The sequence below is a fragment of the Eumetopias jubatus genome, unplaced genomic scaffold (assembly GCF_037043125.1).
Source record: "Eumetopias jubatus isolate StellerSeaLion01/CBP00866 unplaced genomic scaffold, mEumJub1_p1.0 scaffold_16, whole genome shotgun sequence".
Lineage (NCBI taxonomy): Eukaryota > Metazoa > Chordata > Mammalia > Carnivora > Otariidae > Eumetopias > Eumetopias jubatus.
The window spans coordinates 49024972-49048071 of record NW_028274822.1 but is presented as its reverse complement, the minus strand read 5'-3'; the positions used below and the strand labels follow the sequence as shown (position 1 = coordinate 49048071).

General features: G+C 46.8%; 1 pseudogene; it reads right to left on the bottom strand.

Annotated features, from left to right (window-relative positions):
• Positions 1 to 21100: 21100 nt before the first annotated feature.
• Positions 21101 to 22115, bottom strand: LOC114200400 (L-lactate dehydrogenase A chain pseudogene; annotated as a pseudogene).
• Positions 22116 to 23100: the final 985 nt, after the last annotated feature.

Sequence of the window (23100 nt, the reverse complement as noted above, 5' to 3'; positions counted from 1 at the left end):
GATGTATTCTTTCAAACTTTAGAACTTGAGTGTGGGAGGTAGGGAACTTTCAGATGCCACAAACACACTTTAAAAAGCATTCAGAACCAGTCTTCTCTAGGAAGACACATACAATTAAATTCTCCGATCTTTTTAACCAAAAAAAAAAAAAAAAAACGCCCTAGGATGGTTAAAAAAAAAAAAAAAAGAGTACTGTCGATGTAGGCTTCTTATGGCACTTGAAAAGACGAGCAAGGTCTCATTTTGTATGCTTGAGGCATAGTTTGGCTCGTGAAATAACTAAAGCCATATGAAGTGTTTCATGATGGGTGTTACAGTTCATTAAATATTCACTTACGAGGAAGATCTTTTAACGCTGTAATTCTTGAGGTAGGCATTTTCCTCCTCAAAGTCCAGAAGGCTTCATTCTCTAGAAGAGAATTGGATGTCAGGCAAGTTAAAGAGTTGGAGCTTCCTCTTTCCAGGCTCTTTGTGTTTTCAGCGGGTGAAATTACTTGGGAACATCCTGTGTAAATCTTTCACTCCCGTTCGTTGAGCACAGCCCTTCACATCTTTTTTCAAAAAAGAACCATCTTAACACCCGTATCTTAAAAATGAAGGTGTGGCTATATCCATATCTAGGGCCGATGTCACAGATCTCCCTTGATTCACCGTTATTGATCAACAGGCTTAGTCTGCAGGCATGGACAGCAGCCCAACTGTGTTGGAGCGTGTCACCAGTCACCTACACTGACTCTACATTTGGGAAATTTGGGCTTCTCAGAGAGGCCTGGTTATGGTCTGCTGTTCTCTGGAATAATACCAGCTATAGGAAGCCAAGAGGATTTTTGTGAATGCAGTTAATTGATTCCAAAACACCTTCTCCTAGAATTCCCTGACGTCGCATGGAACTGGACAGCTCTGAGTTGTGATCCCTTGTGAGCGTTGTGAAATCATCATGTTATATAAGCGAGTAGTCATCTCGCCAGGTTTGGGGTTCACCTTGATGTTGATAGGTCTGAGACAGTAGCTCAGTGTGAGTGGCCAGGGCATGGCTCCCCACCCCCACAGGGTGCAAGATCGCATTCTGTTAGACAAACACTGCTCACTCTCTCTCAATGCAAAAAGTCTGTGTGTGATTAAGTAGACTTGAGGCTCTTGGCAGTGTACTAAAGCGGAACAAAGCACTCTTGATGATTGGTAGGACAGGTGTTGGCTTCCTCCTCCTTTGTTTGAGCGGCGCTGTTCCTCCTGAGATTGTCCCGCTGAGAGAAGACAGGCACCACAGACGAGCCAGGGGCCAGGCCCTCATCCCTACTCTTACAGCCAGAGGCACAGGGTTGAATTCTGCTCCCTCTCGGCAATGACTTTGCACCCCTTTAACCCCCTTCGGTCTCAAAAGTCTGGGTGCGCTGCCAATCGTCTCAGGCAGCCCTGCTGGGGAGAAGCCGAGTGTATTCGCCTTTGGTGCACCTTGTCATCCTTGTCTGTCCTTTCGGGTCTTTTGGTTCCTTTCTCTTCATCCTCAGGCTTTTTTTTTTTTTTTTTTTTGTCTTCGCTCCTTTCGCCTTCTCTCCTCTGAAACAGCCTCTTTGGCAGAGGCTCTGATAAACACATTTGCACTGAGGTGTAAATGGCTGATAAAAGATGTGTCTCTTCTCCCAGGAGTATTTGCCCTGGAGCAAAGACATAAATTTCTAAGGGTGGAATTTCAGATCAGCAAGCCAGGTGGAAGAGGGCCTTAGGAGTGAGGAATCTTCCTGAGGCCGCCCTAGGCCTGCTCCCGAGGCCGGCCCTGCTCCAAGGTAGCCTGTAGCTAGTGATGGGAGGCCCCAGGCTGCCGGCCGTGGGAGGAGCTGGTCCCATGGCTGAGACTCTGGCCTTCCTCCACGACTGGAGTTCGAAATCGTGGGGCCCTGTCTGAAAATCTTGAGCAAGAGTCTTGCTTATCCCAGAGGAATGTTTGGGAACACTAATAATATTACGTTTGTGGTACAGGTTTCATTATCTGTTTTCTTCAGCTGATGTGATAGACACCTCTTCATTTTAAGGATTCTTGAACTTGCCTTTCTGTGAAACGTCCAAAGTTCCCACATATAGGTTCACTCGTTCTGATGGTTTCATCATTCCTCAGCTTGTCTAAATCAGAAGTGTTTTTGATATCCAAACGCTGACCTCTGGGCAAATGAAAAATTGCTAAGTCGCGGTAAAATTCCTTCAGGCTTGGAGCACATATTTATGAGCGCATTGCTGCAGAACGGGATCCCTGGGGCTGATATCAAGAGAGGGAACACCAGCCCCGATGGAAAAGCCTGCCCCTCCCCTGGAGTTCTCTTAATGGACTTGTGAGCCAGTCTATTCTGCGCACTGGACATGCGTCAGCTCTCAGAACAACCCCCGCCCCATTTTAAAAAATCATTAAGCTCCGTATAACTAAAAGCAAAGAATATTGGTTAACATCGTTTTCCCCTCAAACACAAGTCACATGCAGGAGAGACTAGTTTTGGCTTCTGTTTTATCCTAGTGAGTTGAAAATTCACTGTGCATTTCCCCTCCTCTGATGTTTAGGGTTGCTGAAACACAAGTCAGACCTATGGTGTAGGAGTGTATTTGCCTGTATTCTTTACAGCCTGAACTCTTTAAGAACAATGGCTGAATCTCACATATCTTTTCTTCCCTCCAGGGCCCTATGGATAGTAAGTTCTCATAAAAAATTGTGAGGTGGAAAAATGAATGAAGACACTCATTCCTCACTCTATTTTTATAAGTTAAAATCTTTCATTTCCTGGCAGTTTTGTCTACAGCATTCTAAACGTCCTTATAGTCATGATAATACTGTTTATACCACAACACAGAGGAGAACGCAGAAACTTACAAACGTATGCTCAGTGAGAGCAGTCGGTCATAGAGGACCACATATTGGATAGTTCCCTTTATATGAAATGTCCAGAACCGGCAAATCTATAAAGACAGAAAATAGATTAGCTGTTATAAGTAAGGGCTGAGCGGGGAGGAGAAGGGGTGTGGTGACTGCTAAAGATAGGAAGTTTCTTTTTGGAGTGATGAAAAATGTCCCAAAATTTATATTATGGTAATGATATAAATAAAATATAAATATACACTGAGTGGTACACTTTGATGCTATGGTATGTAAGTTACATACCAGTCAAGATGTTAAAAATGAAGAGACTATGGTCTTGGGTGAAATGGAGAGAAAAGGAGAGGTCTTGGCTTGGACCTACCTCTATACAGGCGTGGGAAAAAGAGGTAGAGTTAATCTTAGAATTTTACAGACACAGTAAAAAAGTATTTTGGTATGGAAATGAAAACGAAGATGAAGTGGGATGGAGAGGAAATTGAGGCAAGCTGTCAAAGAACTTGTGGCGGACACACCCTAACGTGATCCGCAAGGACCTGACTTGTATAATTCCCTCCTCTTGAATGTGGGTGAGACCCGTGACTTACTTCTAACTGGTAGAATACGGTAAAGGTGATGATGACATCATTCCAAAGTTACGTTTCTTCTCCAAGACTCCATCTTAGCAGACCAGAGTGAGAGATCCTCTTGCTGGCCTTAAAGAAGCAAGCTGCTGAGATGTGGGCTTCCTGTGCAGAGAGCCATAAAGCTGGGAACCTCTGGGGGCCTCTAGGACCTGGGGGCAGCCTCTAGCCAACAACCAGGAAGAAACCAGTGGCCCTCAGTCCCATAACCATAAGGAACTGAATTCTGCCCACAACCACATGAGCTCGGAAGAGGACTCCGAGCTCCAGAAGGAATGCCACCCTGCCAACACCTTGACTGCAGCCTAGTGAGACCCTGAGCAGAGGACCCAGAAACTGAGATAATAAAGTTTCGTTGTTTCAAGCCACCATATTTGGTGTAATTTGTTTGTTTGTTTGTTTGTTTATAGCATTGAAAAACTAATGCAGAGCTGTTGCAGGAAGAAAAGTGATTTTCAGGATCAGTTTAGTAGGAGGGCTTCTGGAAAAGAAAACTCAGGGTGTTAACAAACCTAGCTTAGGATGGGGGTCTTGCTGTTGACATCTGCAGAAGGCAGTTAAGATGAGCAAAAATCAAATGAATCAGAGAATATGGGATATGGGAATATCCTGTCCATTCAGATTCATGCTGGAAGTTCAGCTCTTACGGATGAGTGGAGATGCCTGGCAAAGCAGAACAATACTAAAATATTGGTTATCATTTTATAAGTGATAACGATGACAATAATATGTGTGTGTGCGTGTGTCTGTGTGTGTGTGCGTGCACAGGCACTGGGCTAAACCGTTTTATGCATATTTAATTATTTCATTTTAAAAGATTTTATTTATTTATTTATTTATTTGAGAGAGAGAGAGAGAGAGAGAGAGAGTGAGCAGGGGGAGGAGCAGAGGGAGAGGAACAAGCAGACTCCACACTGAGTATGGAGGCTGATGCAGGGCTCAATCTCACGACCTGAGCTGAAATCAACACTCTGTCACTTAACCAACCGAGCCAATCAGGCTCCCCTAATTATTTCATTTTTAAAGAGACGGCATAGGACATGTTCTGGTTCTGAATTTGGAACACCAGTTCCAAGTTCTGGCTCTGTCAGCTTACCAACCACATGACCTTCAGCAAGTCACTAAACACCCTTTCCCTTCTATCTACACATTTATAAAACAGGCTTAGTAACAGTCTCTACCTAATAGAGTTGATATGAGGACTAAATGAACAGTGCCTGGCACTTGGTAAGTCTCCTTAATAACCACTAATTGTTATTGTTATTGCTACTGTTTAATATTGCTTTAGCACATGGTAATTATGTGTCCCCCCTCTCTTATTCACTCGGTGACCTTGGGCAAGCAACTCTCTTGCCTTCAGTTCCTCTTTTGTAAAACAGGGCTGGGGACAATAGCTTCCTTGCAGGGTTTTGTGAGGATGAAACGAGATGATGCTATGTCCAGTGCTATGTGCAGAGGTCGGACTGATGAGACGGTCTTTGTTCCCGTCCATCAAGGTAGAGATGTGCCTCCTGGAAAGAGGCTCGGTGCCAAATAGGACATTATAGCCTCTTCCTTTATTCAACAGTTTTGTCTGCAAGCTTGGGAGAAGGCACCTAGCACAGTGATCAACATGTGTTAGTTTTCAGGGAGTGTTAGTTACTGTTAATTATTGCATGTAATCGTCACAAAAATTCCTTCAAGTTGGGTTCTTTATTATACCCATTTTACATATGCAAAACTTAGGCTTCGAGAAAGCAACTTGCCTAATGCCAAACAGAGTCAGAAATGAGAGGCAGACTCATATGATCCTTCTTTTTTTTTAAGATTTATTTATTTATTTTAGAGAGAGCGCACGTGCGCGCCTGCGCATGAGCAGAGGGAGGGGCAGAGGGAGTGAGAAAGAATCTCAGGCAGACTCCCTGCTGAGGCGTGGAGCCTGATGCAGGGACCCAATCCCAGGACCCAGGAGACCACAACCGGAGCCGAAAGCAAGGGTCGGATGCTCAACTGACTAAACCACTCAGGGGCCCTAACTTGCCTGATTCTAAGCAAAAATATTTCAGGAAAGCCTGTTCTACACAGACTACAGAGGACAAAGATGCTTAATATGGTCAAGGCCAGGAATATACTTTGAGATGGAATTGGGGGGAAAAATAGGTAGAAAAGAACAGTCAGCAAACGTAGGTGATGACAGGGAAGAAAAGAAAACCCACTAAGTGAAATTTCCAGTAAATAAGCCCATGACATTCAGACACATTTAAGTCCACTTACATATTTCACAAATACATGTGATTTTTACAACCAAACAGTGACACTGGGTTAGAAGTTCGCATTTCCTGGCTCAGGGGTGGAATGCGTGGAAAACCCAAGCAAGCGCTTCCATGTCTGACTTCTGCGGGCTGTCGTCCGAGACAGACACGATTACAAAATCCCACAGTCTGGCTGGGATTGATTGGGAGGCAGGAATCAATTGGTGTCTTTCTCCAGCTACACGAGGGAAGACAGCAGGCCAATGGGATGAAGTTGTGCCAGGGGCCACACACTCAGACTCTGCTCCGGCTCACATCCTGGCTTCACTCTTTCGGAATCCCAAAGCCTCCCTGGACAGTACTTGTTACCACCCAAGTATTAGTGCTGCACGGGCTAGACCTTTGGGGCAGCTCCAGACGCTGCCAGATACAGTTCTGTTTGTGCAACAGAGTAACCACCCGAGAGCTGCCTGAGTAGCCAGCCTCACTAGAGCACTTTTGTCATGTGGAATAGACATGGTGGCATCCTGGACAGTGATGAAGATGACGATGATGAGAGTGATGACGATAGTATTTATTGACTTGAAGAGCTCATTGAGGCAGTGCAAGGAAGGCTCTGTAATGGGTGTTGAGAGCATGGACTTGGATTCCAGATCGATTGCCTCGGTTGAAATTCCGGGTCTGCTACTTACTAGCTGGGTGAGTTTGGGCAAGTTACTTAATCTGACTCAGTTTCCTCACCTGAGAAATGGAGACAATCATAGTTCCTACATCATAGGGTTGTTGTAAGGATTATATGTCGTTATAGCCAATGTGTGCAAATGTAAATATACAACATATATAAATATACACATATGAATGTATATACATATACGTGCATATTATATATATTTACATATTTCCATGTGCATGTGTGGGTACAGATACATAGTGTATAAAGCACTTCCTGTGCTCACGATTAAGGCGATCATTAGCATTAAGTACCAATCATTAGTACTCCAGCACCTACTGTAGCAATGATTGAGGGCTTCTTCTGTGATAAATGCTTTAAAGACACGATTTTATTTAATTTTTACAGCAGCCCTGTGAGGTATGACCTTTTCCATTTTACAGATGAGGACCTGAGGCGGAGAGATGAAGTGAGGTGCTACAGGTCCCATGCTGGCGGAGCCAGGACTTAAACCCTGGTCTGTCTGACTTCAAAGCCTGACGCATACAAGGCTAAGGTATGTCATCTCCCCGTGGATGTAAGCAAACTACCCACAAGTATCCCAGTGCCTGTGTTTCTCTAAGCTATCCTTAATTCACATGCCAGAACAGAGGCTTAACCAGAGAGCTCTCTGGGAACCATATAAGTATCTGCATGGTTTTAGCATAAAATGATTCACATCTACTCTGGTAGAAACCAGAATGTTTCACATGGTACCTAAAAGGCGTGCCACTGGATAAACAGATTTTACAACCCACAGAGGAAGGTGTATGAGTCTGCTGGGAGGAGAGGAGTCATTTAAGTGAGAATTTTTCTCCTCTCTCCCCAAGAGTTCACACTCCTCCATCAGGAATAGTGAAAATTCTATCAGGTGGTTGCAACCAGAGAGGAACCAGGAATCCAAATCAGAGACGGTGCTTTGCCATGCTGAGTGCACTTAGTTATTCAGAGGATGTTACTTGGTGCCATAAGATTTAATTCCTTCAGAAGAGAGATTGGCCCCTGCATTGCCAGACAGTGTATTAGGTGCCGAGGGGTGAGAGATAAGCAGCCCAGAGTCCCACAGGTAAGGCACGCATGACCAGTGGAGGGGCTGTGTGCATAGAACACAGCGGTCTAGAAGTGTGAAGGAGGGGGAGTGTCTCCCTGCTGATGGGAATCCTAGAGGGCTTCATGGTGGAAGTGAGCTGGACCCAGTGCATGCCTGGGGGCTTAGCAAGCAGAGAGTCTGAGAAGGCCTTCCAGACAGGAGAAACTGTATTTGCAAAGGCACAGAGATATGCATGAGGCTGCCTGCTCGGGAAAAGAAGGAACAGAGAGTGGAGAAAGAGGAGAAGGAGGGTTGTGGGGGAATATGTAACTGGTAAGGTTGAAGGGGGTCTGACGGCAAAGGGCCTCGTGTTTCCAGGAGTGTTGGCTGCAGCTCTGGGAAAGGCTGTGGTCCCCAGGCAGCGACACGACTTGTCCCTGTTTGTAAAGATTGCAAACAGGAAAGGCCAGAGAAGAGCAACCTGGGAGCAGGGCATTGTGATGTTACGACAGGAGGCAGTGACAGATTGAATTAAGAAGTAGCCATGGGGTGGAGGAGAGAGAGAGGGGGGATGGCAGAGAGGTCGTTGGGGTGGTTTTCCATCGGCTGGGAAAGTCGAGGCGGGCAGCCATTAGGGGCGATGGAGAGTTCTACTCTGCACAACCAGGTACTTGACTGAACAGGAAACACAAAAGGAGCATGGGCAGGAAGACAATGAAATATGGCATCTGGAGGCGGGAGGCGGGGCTGCTTTGCAGGGAGAGTGTCCCACTGGTTTCTGTCTCAGAGAGACTGTCAGGAAACAGTGGTTGACTTTGCTGGATTCTTGTTTGCCGAGTCAGTGGGGAGATGCAGAGGGGGTGCCGGGGCCCATGGGAGAGCTGGGGTGTGGCCACCAGGAGAGCGGGGGTAGCTCAAGCCACAGGGAAGGGAGCTTGCCTGGGGGCAGCAGTGGATGAAGGGGGGGCTGGCCGTGAATGCGCCACGTGGAACGCCCCCCGCTGGAGGGGGCGGAGCTGGTGAAGGAGGCACAAAAGAGGAGAATCAAGTCCTGTAAAGTTGAGAGAATAGGAAGATTCAAGAAGAGAGTGTTGGCCACTGTCAGATGCCACCAGAGGCCACCTGGGAGAGTCCTGAAGATCCCTGTCAGGTTTTCTCATCAGGAACTGTGGAGAAGCCAGCGGAACTCCAAGGACTGAAGACCCAGGTGAGGGCGTGGAGGGGAGCATGTTAGGGTCAAAGGAGGGAGTTTGTGCGAAAGCACGCTCATCATCGTCCAGGGGTAGAAACCCAAGTTGGGAGTCCAGCATTACTGCATCTATGTCATGGGACCATCTACAACATCCTGTCACCAAATCCTGGAAACTAGGAAAAGATTTTGATTATGCTGAGTTGTTCCTGGCACCGATGCTCATGTCTTGTGGAACCATAAGGAAGAGGAGAATTCTGAGGAAATTGTAAAGAAGTGTTTGGTGAAAAGGAGAAAGAGAATATTCTCAGCTGTGGAGAACAGCCCATAGAAAGGGTCGGAGGCAGCAGGGAGCAGGGCAGGTGGGGGAAGGTGGGGGGTTTGCTCGTCTGCAGTAGGATCTGACGTGAGGCACTGAAAGTTCATGACTAAGTCCTTGGATCTGACCTGAAAGGCCAGTGGGAGCCACGGAAGGTTTCTGAGAAATGGAGTGACGTTATCAAAACAACATAGTATATGCAGCCTTGGGTCCAAGGCCGGATTGTCAGACATGACCTCCATGTTCTACGCTTGCTTGTTCAAACACAGTCTGCAGTGGAAATGACCGTGTTTGTTCTTGTCCCAATAAACTCCAAAAAGTGCTTTGGCGTGGGTGGCTGACACCACACTCAATTGCACATGCAAATACAGTAATTATGCCTGAAAAATTAGAGGTCAGCTGGAGGCCAGCGGAAGATTTGGCCTCTCTGCTTCCAGATTTTGAAATAGCAGATTATGCATAACTCACTGTCTTCCGCCAAGACCTCATTACACACTTTTGCCAGGATCTCATTTTACAATTTCCATTCTTTTTTAAAGAGAAATCCCCACACGTTGGTGATTCTGGCCAACTAAGTACTTTCCCCCAAAGTGCGGTTTGTCAGAGCCTCCGCCCCCTCCCCAGGCCGGCTCCCTATACCTGCCGGGCCCCCCCAGGCCCCCCTCCGGGGGCCTCAGGGCCACAAAGGAAAATGCACGAAGCCCATGGCGCCTGGATTTCCTTAGGAGAAACATTTTGGGAGAGGAAGATATAATAGAGTCCTGAATATAATATGGCACAACAATCTTAAATATTCCAGACAGGAAAAGTTTTTTGTCAAAGCCTCTGACAGTTTAAATTTTAAAGCTTTAGCAAAACTTTTAAACTTTTAAACTTTGAACCTGTTTGAACCTCTCATGATTTATGAATTATTAAATGTACCACTGAGAATCAGACTTTCTCTTTAACTAGGGAAGCTTTCTGCCTAAAAGCAACTGAGAAGAAGATGACTGGTTGTGGGGGTTACAGAAGGAAGAAAGAGCTGTGGGGTTTGTGTTTGTGTTTGTTTTTTTTCTGGAGGGGCATTCCTTTGGGTTTGGTAAAAACCAAATCCAGAAAATACTTAGAAGATAAAAGGCCCAAACCAAGGCACATGATATGAAAAAGGAGGATAGAGATCAAAAGTAAAGTGTAAACTGTCTGAAATTAGTTATATATCTAAATAAGAGTTGAGCTAATGCATATGTATAATACACATTTGATATGCTGGTGGTAAAATATACATAATGCGAAAGTTACCATTTTAGCCATTTTTAAGTGTGCAGCTCAATAGCATTGGGTATATTCGCATTGTTGGGGTGCCCAAGTGGCTCATTTGGTTAAGCATCTGCCTTCGGCTCAGGTCATGATCCCAGGGTCCTGGGATTGAGTTCCGCATGGAGCTCCCTGCTCAGCGGGGAACCTGCTTCTCCCTGTCTGCCACTCCCCCTGCTTGTGCACTTTCTCTCTCACTCTCTCTCTCTTAGAAATAAATAAAATCTTGGATGCCTGGGTGGCTCAGTTGGTTAAGCAACTGCCTTTGGCTCGGGTCATGATCCTGGAGTCCCAGGATCGAGTCCCACATCGGGCTCCCTGCTCAGCAGGGAGTCTGCTTCTCCCTCTGACCCTCCTCCCTCTCATGCTCTCTGTCTCTCATTCTCTCTCTCGCAAAAAAATAAAAAATCTTAAATAAAAAAATAATAATAATTTAAAAAAAGAAATAAATAAAATCTTTTTTTTTTTTTTTTAAGTATATTCGCATTGCCTTACAACGACTGCCACCATCCATCTTCGGATTTTTGCATCTTCCCAAACTGAAACTGTTCAGTTCCTATTAAACATTGTCACCCCCCATTCCTTCTCCCCAGCCCCTGGCAACCTCCCTTCTATGAATCTGACTATTCCAGGCATATCATGTAAGTGGAATTTATACATACACACACACTCAAATATTGCACAATCCCATTTATGTGCGGAGCTTGGAGTAGAGAGATATATATGTATTTTTCTAACTGCTTTCATAATATAGTAACAAACATGAGGAGGGCATCAGGCAAGAAGAATCTGAGGTTTTCCATGTGTTTCAGACAGACGTGAAAGGCAACCAAAGTGAGTACGGATAGGAACTGGTTATAATTTATGTTTCCCAGAGGGTACCATTCATTTCAATCCCCAGGAGCCCCAAATCTCTGTTAAAATGTATGGGCTGAGGGGAGCGCCATCATTGACAGCCCTGTCTTTTTTTTTTTTTAATTGAAGTATAGCTGACATATAGTATATTCTATTTGTTTCAGGTGTACAACAGGGTGATTCAACAATTACATGCACGACCCAGTGCTCACCACGATAAGTGTAGTCACCATCTGTCACCGTACAAACTTATTACAATATTGTAGAAGGTATTCCCTCTGCCGTTCTTTTCACCCGCGTGTCTTGTTTATTTTATAACTGGAACTTTGTACCTCTTCATCCCCTCCACCCATTTCACCCCCACAGCCCAGTCCTGAGGACCCAGCGGGCTGCGCAGGGGGAGGCTGCAGTCAGAGCTGGGCAGAGGAGGGACCGGGGAGTGCTGTTTGCAGGGGGCACATGTCGGGGAGCTCATGAAGGGTGAGGGCCCTAAGTCCTGACCTCTCCCTGGAGCCTAGGCACGCGAGGGATGAGATTGTGTGTCCAACTTCCCCATGGCTCTCAGCCCAAAGACTTTATTGCTGGTTAGTGTGTTTTCACGGGCTTCGTAACCAGTTCATAGAAACCGCGCCCCACACTCTCACCTCATAGCATTGAGTGTAAACTCTGTGTACATCGTAGCCGCCCACAGGTGAGCAGCAGAAAATTTAGGAATTGCCTCAAGAGTCTCCACCAGCTGCGTCTTTTGTGCATCTCGCCTGGGTGAAGGCATAGTGGCACCTGGGAGGTGCCGCCCACTAGCTGGTTGGCAAATTAGCGGGCATTTCTTCCTTAATAATGCCCATTACTATCAAAATGACAGGGGCCCTAGAAAGTCTGGGGTGAGGAAAGGTATGTCTCGTGAGGAAGAAAGGAGGGAAGGCAGTGCTGTTTAAGGGGGTCGGGGCCTGGGAGGGAGGCGGGAGGGACCCTAAAAGGGGAAGCGTGGAGCAGCAGTGGCAAATGGCTTGCTTTGCAGTTTGCCAAGTGCTGTCCCTTACTTTACTTCTTGGAGAAAGCCTGTCCTCGTATTGTGGGTTTGGGGAGGGTGAACACATTTGCCCAGAAAGTTGCTTAAGTTACTATCAGATCTACCTAGTTCTCCCGTCGTGGGTGTGGCGGTGCATGCTGTCTTTATGGCCAAATTTCTGTGATGGATGCCATGTCCATGGGAGGAGACTGGCAAGAGCAAAAAAGGCAGGAGGAGAGCCCAGCTGGGGGGCAGGGGGTCTGTTCCTCTTACCCACCTGTTAGCAGTAGGGGAGGGGGTTGATGCCAAGTCCCAGAACACTGACGAGCACTGGGTGAAAGCCTCCTGCTCGGAGTAGGCAAGGGCAGGGTCTAGCAGGGCCCCCTGGCTGGGAGCCCACCTCGCCCAAGGGTGGATGCTCAGGAGTTAGCTCACTTCACCGACCTCTGACGCCATCATGGATTCACATTTTCCATGGGAGAATTTTCTATGTTCTTCCCTAGTGGTGGCTTTCCTAAATCTAAGGGAGGTCTTGTTCCATGATGGATCTCTCGAGGAGCTTTATGCCAAGGACAGCACACAGGTTCTTGGGTTGGTGAGTGCCCCCTCCCCAGTGGATATCTCCGAGATACGTCTTCCAGTCTGTGGCGTCGCTCTGTCCCCACCCCAGCAAAGAAATGCCACAGCTTACCAGTTGCCACAGAAAACCACTGCACCCTCCCATTCTGTGACCCTTCCGGTCACCATGGTCACAAGACACTGGAGAGAGTAAGAACAAGATAAAAAAAAAAAAGAGGACAAGATACCCCAGGAAGCTGAATGGAACTTGAGCAGTCTGAACATTTAGACATGGAAACTTGGCTCTGGTTTAAAGTCAACGGCGTATCTGAACTGAGAGAAAGCGGAGAGGCAGTCCTGAGGCCAGCAAAAGGGAAAAGTTTGGAAGGGGGAGCATAGTTACTGTACCGTCATTTATGGACCGCTTCATACATGCTAAGCACAGGCTAACCATTTTATTTAAACTTTCTTATTTAATCTTGGAGGAATTCTGGAGCCAGACTGCCTGGGTTTGAATCCTGATTCCATCACTTACTTCCTATGTGACCTTAACCAACTGTCTTAAATACCTGCCGACTCAATTTCCTTGATTGTAAAATAGATAATACCTAACTCACAGCGTTGTTCTGATGATTGATTGAGATAAGATTTATAAATCTCTTAGCACTGTGCCTGGAATATAGGAAATGCCATTTAAGTATAGATGTATAGATCTATATCTACATCTATATCTACATCTATATCTATATCTATGTATTTCCACTAGTGTGGATAAGGAAGCTGAGGCTCAGAGATGCTAGGTAATTTGCCAGGGGTTGCCCAGCCAAGATTTGAAACCAGGCCTGTTTCACAGTTTCACTTGTGGTCACCTTAGCTAGCAGGGTGGAATGTTTTCAGAAATAGAATCTTTTCCCTGAGGTGATGGATGATGATGATGATGAGCGCTGACATGTGCTAGGTGCTTTATACACATTATTTAATTTAATTCTTATCATAGTCCCTTTGGTTATATATCCTCATCTCCAGGTATTGGGTTGAATAGTATGCCTCTGAAATTCACATCTATCCAAAACCTCAAAATGTGACCCTCTTTGGAAACAAAAAGGGGTCTTTGCAGATGTAGTTAATTAGGATGAGGTTCTACTGGATCAGAGTGGCCCCTAAATCCAGTGACTGGTGTTCTTATAGGAAGGCTATGAGAAGACAGACAGACCCACAGGGAGAATGTCACGTGACCATGAAGATGGAGATGAGAGTGGGTATAGCCACAAGCCAAAGAATGCCAAGGAATTTCTGACATTCCACCGGGGGCTAGAAGAGGGCCAGGGATGGTCCTTCCCTAGAGCCTTCAGAGGGAACATGGCCCTGCCAAGCTTTTTAGCTTCCAGAACTGTGAGAGGATAGATTTCTGTTGTGTTAAGTCACCACCTTTGTTATGGTGGCCCTGGAAAACTAAAACTCCCCAGTTGCCATTCAAGAAACTGAGGCTCAGGCGGGCTAAGGGATTTGCCTCAGGTCAGCTCATGGGTGACAGCAGACCTGGGACTTGAACTTGGGTCTGTCTGACTCCCAACACTGCTCTGACATGCCCCAGTGAGTGCCAGGGTTGCCAAGGCATCTGGGTCACGTTCAAGCTAGCTGTCATGGGCACCCTGCCCAGCACTGTCCGGTCCAGTCTCTCCTGAACTTGACCCTGTGGTCCAGACCACGTGCCACTCAGTGCATCGTGTGGGAGGGACTAAAAGCAGCAGTTATACTTCCCTCACCACTGGGGAGCAAATCCACCAAACACTTGGAGAATTTCTCAGTTAAGCAGGTATTAACTTAGGTTTTCTTTAAGTACAAGTGATAGAGACAATTATTTCAGAATAATAAAAGTTTTAGCCCCTGGAGAATTACTTTATATCTCTGCAGCACGCAGAATCAGATTAATGATCATTCATTACCACCTTCAGTTCATGCATGGCTTTGCTATTTATTTATCCCCTCTATAACAAACAACCAGGAAACTGCCAATGAACCCCAGAAGTAAAATATTGGCAGCAACTCACAGAAACCTATACCCTCCTCCCCATCCCCTTCCCTCTCTCCTTATAGATAAAACAACCCTCTGGAGTTTGGTCTTTGTTATTTCTTTATAAATAAATCCTTTTGTCAGATGGGCATATGTGTGTCCATAGCTCCTGTGTAGTCTGGCCATTTCTTCGACCTTGACTCCAGTTTTACTCATCCTGCCTCGGTAACTGGCAGGTCACGGTCTCCATAGCCCGAATGGCTTACTGAGTAACGTTTTCCTTGTACGTGCCGGGCGCTGTGCACCCACTGACTCCATTCTCTCATGGTCCCACTCCCTCGCTCACCTCTCCTGGCCCCGCGGTCAGATTGGGCTGCAAACCCCTTTCCTGGAGACAAAGACATAGCACGCGGAGAAAGGAGGACCGGGCGTGTAGAATGACGGACCAGAGCGCTGTGACAATGGGGGTTGTGGACCAGATTATGTTTCATCGCCAAGTCTATCAGCCATTTGATAGCTCATTTAGCTCTCAGGTGTCCTGGCGATGTGTATGATCATACTTCTTGTGAGAAGGGATCCAAACAAAGGCTTAATCTTGTGGCATTTTTACATACACGGGGGCTTTTGTTCCAAGGTCTTCTACATGCAAATAATAATTTCGAAGCAGTTAAACAAATGTACTCGTCACCCACTGAGGCCCATGCCTGTCTCTGTATCTTGCAAAGGGAGCAGGCCTGCGGGTGAGGCCGGAAGGGATTGTTTCTGGGAGGGGAGATTCTGGTCAGGCTTCTCTTGGTAGGTGTGTACCACCTGATGTAAGTGGCAGTACTCTTCCCAAGCAGGGGTGACGCCGGGGATTAGGAACACAAGGTGAGGAAGCTGGGAAATGGAGATCATTCGGGGAAGAGAGACTTTGTTCAATATCGTGGCTTTTTGTGGGAGGGAAGGAAGTGGAAAATGCATCCTTCGCTGAATCACAGAGAACGGGCTTCTGGTGCCTTCCCTCCCGATGATCACTGACGTTCTCCTCCATGAATAAACACAGAGAAGGAAACAAAGGAAAGGAGACTTCTAAGTAATTCCAGTAAGTTGTTCCTCCGGCCAGAGATTCAGTCTAGAGCCAGCACACTTCAAAGCCAATCCAGTTGCCTGTCAGCTGCAGAATTTCTGTCCGAGGTAAAATATTTCATGGAGGGATGAGGCAAAAGTTTTGGAAGGAGAAGGTGATAACACGAAGCCAAGGGAACAGAGAAGGAATGATATTCCGGCAGGGAGACGTGCTTAGGGAGCAGGGGGACAATTCTGGCCTGAGCCTAGAAGGTAAAGTTGTCATAACAGGCAAGCAGATGTCTTCTGGCCGAGAGATCAAAGCTGTTGCATTTGGAATGTTGTCATGATCCCTTTGTAAGAGGCGGCCATCCTCCAAATGGAGGCACGGTAACCAGTGAGTGTGGTCACGAGAAGTACTTGGGTGGAAATCATCAAAATCCAGGAATTATCACGGCTTTTATTCCTTTCCCTGGGAGATTAATCATGGGTGGGGCAAGAACCAAAGCCAGAGGGATCTAAGGATTATAGGAAGAGACCCCCCAGGGCTTCCAAATGGAACCTTAAGAGGTTATATTTTGGACGTGGCTCGTGGTGTTTGGAAGGGTAATGCTTACTCAGGGCTAGCTCAGTACACACAGAGTCCACAGATCAAAGGATGGAGGACGGGGACTTCCTGCCAAAAAAGTAGCCCATAAAATGCTTTATTAAGCACAGAGAAATGAGCTTTGGCAAAAACACACTCTTACACGTGCAGGAAAAGTGATCAAGGTAAAGAAGCCAGTAAAAACCTCTAAAAGCCAGAACTATAGACATTCTTCAACTTCGATGAAAAGGAAGAGCAGTCGTTATTGTGACAACCATAATCAAGTGACATTTCCAGCAGCGGATGAGGGATCATGACATTAGGCCATTTCCTCTGGGAAAGTTGGTTATGGCTTGGGAAATGTTGGCTTTTCTAGGGCCTCTCTCTGAACAGTGGGGCCGATGATAGATGTGGATCCACTGAGGCCTGGTGGCAGCACCACGGCTAGGAAAAACTCAGACCCAGGAGGAGAGGGCCGGGTCCCAGGGAAGCATAACAGTCCTTGCCTGACCTCCCTCATCCATTCTGGGTTTTCAGACAGCCGAGAACAACTTCTTGCCAAGGTCTCAGTGATGGATTTGGGGGTGTCATCTGTTTGGGGGTCTGAGGATTTAAAAGAGTTCAGCTCCATCTGTTTAAGTCTTACTTAGGTGTGTCTACATGACGGATGTGCCACTACTGTTAGGGAGGGACGCATGGGAAGAAGAGAGGACCTGACGGTGTAGGGTGTGTAAGTGTAATGGGGATTTCAGGGCACGAAAGAAGCTGATGTGATTTTGAGAAACAAAACCAAACCATAAGGTGCATGTAAAGAAGAGAAGGGATCCCGCCGTTTACACGCCGATGCCCCAGTCCTTTGGCATGGTTTCTGAAACCCCTCATGGTCTGTCCCCCTCTGCCCCCACAGCCCATGTTGCTGTGCCACCACCAGAGCATAAGATTGCCTGCAGTTCCCCAAGTGGACTGTGGGGGGCTGACTCTCAGGGGTCCCCAAGGCTCCCTACCTTCCAGAAGTCACGTACCTGTAGAATCCTCTCCCCTTGAGCATGGGCTGATGTAGCAACTTGCTGGTAACAGAGAATGACGAAGGTGATGAGATGTCACTTCGGTCTTGCTGGCCAACTCTGTTGCCTCCCTGGCTTGCATGCTTCAGTGAGGCCAGTGGCCATGTTGAAGAGTACCACTTGGCAGGGAGCTAAAGGCAGGCTCCAGCCAGCTAGACCAAGGCCCTCAGTCCAAGAACCTTTGAAGAACGGCGATCTGCTAACAACCATGTGAGCTTGGAAATGGAGCCCTCTTACAAGCCATCAGCTGAGCCCCTAGCCCTGGCCAGCACCTTGACTGCTGCCTTGGGAGAGCCCTGAGGGTGAGGACCCAGCTAAGCCATGCCCAGATTGCTGCCCCACAGACACAGTGAGATGATAAAAGGGTGTTGTTTTAAGCCACTAAGTTTGTGGGTCGTTTGTTAGGCAGCTATAGATATTAGTGTAGAGCCCTTGAAATTTCATGGGTCTGTGCCTTTGCTTCTGATCTTCCTAATGCCTGGAAAGCCCTCCTCTACCCCGCTCTTGCCAGCGCGGCCAATCCCCACTCACTGTTTAAGATGTAGCTCAAATACTACATCTTTGGAAAAGCCTGCCCTGCCTTCCCCCCCACCCCCAAACCCTGCCTTCCCATGGGATTGACTTTTCCCTCCTCAGACCTTGCATGGACTTTTCATAGCATTTAAACCTGTAGTGCTGTATTTTCTATCAATCTCCATAGAAGCCCTCCAATTCCTGGAAGAGGAAAGTATTTGCACTTGTTAGAACTGCAGTAGACCTTTCAGAAGCACATGAAATCGGTTACTCCGAGGGCTTAGGCGGTGATGGAGGAAGGGCCCAGCCTAGGCTGTTGATGAGTGGCAGGGGTTGCTGGGGAGCAAACAAGGTGGGCAGAGGGAGGTAGCCCTTGCCCCACAGGCTTGGGACAGAACAGAAACAGAGTGAGAGAGAGGAGAGATGGCAGGGTGCGTCTGGAGAGAGGTTTAATGCTCAAACGCAAGCCCAGCTCATCAGGTAATGCAGGGCTATGCAGGGGACACTGCTCAGCACCATGGGATTTCCTCACACGTTGTAAAGATGTTATCCGCCCCCCCATTTTTAAATTCTTTGTAATTTTAGATGCTATAATACATTTATTTGCTTATTGCTTGTGGTGCTCACCACGTCGTCTTGTTGAATGTTGTAGCCGAGGGTTGAGCAGAGAAAGAGTCTCATGGTTGGCGTTCATTAAGAATGTGCCATGGCATTGCCACCTGTGGGTGGCAGGAACCCTGGAACAGAGAAAACAAAGAAGAACCGGCACCAGAAGGGTGATTGCTGATTGCTGGGGAAAAGCCTGCTTCTCCACACCCGGCTGGTGGGACCCCCTGGCAGGGGTTCTTGGTTACTTATGCCTCCCACCAGCTCTTACTGAGCATCAAACAAGCACCAAGACTTGTCTCAAGATCCAGGGTGCCATGACAAGAAAGGACAAGGTTCCTGACCAGGGATGGAGAGAGCCTTGAGGAACTTGCAGGGGCCTCTAGGTGAGGAGGGCCCAAGCTCAGGGCTGGGCCTGGACGGGGTGGGATGAGTGGGGGAAGACTTGTTTTGGGGGCCTGTTGAGTGGATGGTGGGGGAGGATCTGCGTGTTCCCCATTAAGAAGGATATTGTCTTAGACTGCTCAGGCTGCCACAATAAACTCCCATAGGCTGGGTGCCTCAAACAACAGACATTTATTGTCTCTCAGCTCTGGAGACTGGGCATTCCAAGATCGAGTTCCAGCAGGGTTTGGTTTCTGGTGAGAACTCTCCTCCTGGCTTGCAGACAGCTGCCTTCTCAAGCTGTCGTTACATGGTGGGGGGAACAGGTGGAGGGTGGGAGAAGGAGAGAGAGAGCTCTGCCTCTTCTTATAAGGCCACCGATCCTATTGGCTTAGCCCCCCCCCCCCCAATGACCTCACTTAGCCTTAATTACCTCCTATGGGCCCATCTCCAAAAGCCGTCACACTGTGGGGCTATGGCTTCAACATATGCATAGTGAGGGACACAGTTCAGTCCATTGTAGTTGTTTCCTTCTGGAGCCAGGCGGTGCACTCCACGCGGAGACCGCCCAGGCTCCACCTTCTCTTGGGTCACATGTCCAAGAGAACCAAGCGAAAGGCCAGGGCTCTCCAGGCTCCAAGTGGAGTGCAGGAGCATCTGACTCTTGATCTGAAATGACTTCATGCCCCAGGGGTGCCCCATGACAGTTGGAAGCATTGGACTTTCAGAACTGACAGGACCCGGGCTCTGCAGCAGGTGTGATACTTGTCATTAGAGGTGATTGCCCTGCCTTGGGGCAGCCTGCTTGCAGGGAGCCTACTACGCTGCCTCTGGGGTAGGAAGTCACCTCAGCACCGTGGAGAGAAGAGCATTTACAGCCATTATCTTGCCAGTGGTGATGGAAGCAATGCCTCTGTCCAGGGTGGACCCGGATGTCAGCCCAGTAATGACTGATCCAAAGGCTTGAGGTGTTGCTCCGGGGTTCCTGAACACCTGCGCCTCCCTGTGTGAGATGAACTGCCAGCAGACTTGCTTCAACCGCAGATAACTCTCCTTCTTGTGGCTCTGATCACTGGTTCTGGGGTGCGTTCAGCATGTGGAAGTGGGGACACACGTCTTAAGCGCTGGAGGGAGCAAGGCAGTGGCAGAGAGCATGGAGCTGATACCCATTCCTCTGGCCACTGGGGAGAGCGGTGACCTGCAGACCTCCCTAGCCTAGCCAGACTCCGTTTCGGGGGAATTAGCTCACGTCGAAAATGTAAACCCTTTTCTATTGAAAAGCAATACAAGCTCATTTTAAAAAGTCTGAAGATATGGAAAAGCACGAGGAAAAAATATTGTCCAGAATTCAACCATTTAAAGTCCCTGCTACTGTGATAATATTGTATCTTGTTCATACTTTAATCCATGGGTATGTTTGTTTTATAAAGTTTAATCATATGGTAAATATAATTTTATCCTGATTTTTTTAACGTTCCTGTTACCGAGTAAGCATTTTAAAAGGTACTAAAAACTTTATAAACTTTATTATTGCCCTTTTTAAAACTTCCTTAGTTAAACATAAATGGTTTGTTTTTATTTTTTGCAGTTTAGCAATTATAAGTGTTTTAGGCGATGACTTTGCCTCTGGGGAAATTCTGTTTGGGCAATGGTGTATTTTTTTTTTCACCATTCAAAATTTATTTGGTATTTTAGTTGGTATGACACTTAGTTGGCTGCATTATCTTTTTACGTTATATGGCCATGTACACTATATTCTGACATACATGGTACACAAAGTAAGATCCTTTAGGACAGTTATGCACAATACACGCAATATTGAATTTATACATTGGATCCCAGAACGTGACTGACTGGAAAAGATGGACTAGGCATGTCGGGTGTTGGGGGAAGGAACCCGAAGTGACAGAACACACAGTAAACACACATCTGGTGTGCAGAGCAACCGCAGCTCTGGCAGTGGAGCCTCTGAGACGGTGGGGCTAACTTACGTTAACCAATTTAGGGCTACAAAGACAGGTATCATCCAGTACCAGGATACAGCTGCAGGGTTTGGTGAACCATTCCTATTTGGAACTTTAGGAAACTGACGTTTTTTTCTTAGGCCATTTTAATATTACTTGAGTAACAGATCAGATAATAAGGACAATATATACAACCTCCAACTAAAATCCTGCTACAGTCTAGACAGTGAAGTGGTACATTAGAAAACTTTAAAACTGCAGCTCCTTTTGGATCCCTCAAAGTGTATCTGCACTCTTCTTCAAACGGGCCTCCTCCTCAGAAGTCAGAGTCACCTTCACAACATCTGAAATTCCATTCTGTCCCAAGATGCAAGGGACACTAAGGAAGACATCATCTTTAATTCCATAGAGACCCTTAATCTTGGTGGAAATTGGATGCACCCGCCTGAGATTCTTCATTATACTTTCGGCATCTGCCACAGACAGTCCAATGGCCCAGGAGGTGTAGCCTTTCAGTTTGATCACCTCATAGGCACTGTCAACCACCTGTCTGTGAACCTCTTTCCACTGTTCCTTATCTGCATCAGTGCCTAAGTCAGGGTGCAGATTCTTCAGAGAGACACCAGCAACGTTCACTCCACTCCATACAGGCACACTGGAGTCTCCATGTTCCCCAAGGACCCACCCGTGACAGCTTAATGGGTGAACTCCCAGTCTTTCCCCCATTAGGTAACGGAACCGGGCTGAATCCAGATTGCAACCACTTCCAATAACACGGGTTTTTGGGAAAGCCACTTATCTTCCAAGCCACATAGGTCAAGATATCCACTGGATTGGAAACGACAAGCAACTTGCAGTTTGGGCTATATTTTACGATATTAGGAATGATGAACTTAAAGATGTTCACGTTATGCTGGACCAAATTAAGACGGCTTTCTCCCTCTTGCTGACGTGCCCTAGCTGTGATAATAACCAGCTTGGAGTTTGCAGTCACATTATAATCTTTGCCAGAGACAATTTTTGGTGTTCTAAGGAAAAGGCTGCCGTGCTGGAGAGCCATCATTTCTCCCTTCAGTTTGTCTTCCATGACATCAACAAGAGCAAGTTCATCTGCCAAGTCCTTCATTAAGATACTGATGGCACAAGCCATGCCAACAGCACCAACCCCAACAACTGTGATCTTATTCTGGGGGGTATGTTCGTCCTTAAGAAGATTCTGAATCAGCTGATCTTTGAGAGTTGCCATTTTGGACTTAGAACCAAAAGGAATAGGGAGTGCACGTCGGGTGGGCAGGCGTCAGCGGCGCGCGAGGTTGAATCCGGACTCGGCGGCAGCGGCTCCGACACTCCGGGCAATGGTGTATTTTTATTAATAGTCCTTTCTGAATTTTCTCTGTTCTCAATTTAGATCTCAAATTTGACTCAAGAGTTGTTTGTTAGTAATTTTAAAATTCCAAATGTGGGTGCCTGGGTGGCTCAGTGGGTTAAGCGTCTGCCTTCGGCTCAGGTAATGATCTCAAGGTCCTCGGATCGAGTTCCGCATCGGGCTCCCTGCTCAGTGGGGAGTCTGCTTCTCCCTCTGCCTCGGCTCCTGACTTGTGCTCTCTCTCTCTCAAATAAATAAATAAAATCTTAAAAAAATTCCAAATGGTGGGTTTTATTTGTTAAAAATCACTTAAAACGGCTGTTACTGAAATTGGCAGAGATATTATTCCTCTTTGCTGTGCACTTTCAACTATTAACTATTTAATTAATGTTGAACGTCTTTGTACATGAATCTCTTCCCTTAGTACATGATTTCTCAATGGGAGTGATAACTGTACCTAAGGGGGAAGGGAGGGGGGGAATGGTAATAGTAACTCAAAGGGCTTGAACATTTAAAAAATTATTTATTTATTTATTCTTAAAGATTTGATTTATTTATTTTACTTTAGAGAGAGAGAGCATGGAGAGGGGGCAGAGGGAGAGGGAGAGAGAATCGTAAGCAGATGCTATGCTGAGCACGGAGCCTGATGTGGGGTTCGATCTCACAACCCCGAGATCATGACCTGACCCGAAACCAAGAGTAGGACGCTTGACTGACTGAGCCACCCAGGTGCCCCCAAAGACTTGAACATTTTAAAGGGCTTGATACATATTCCCGATTTGCCTTCTGCAAAGGTTGTACCGATATATACTATCTCCAGCAACATAATGGTTCTATCCTAATTTTCTCATAAAAAAAGTCTGTGAAGTATCCACAAGAGAAG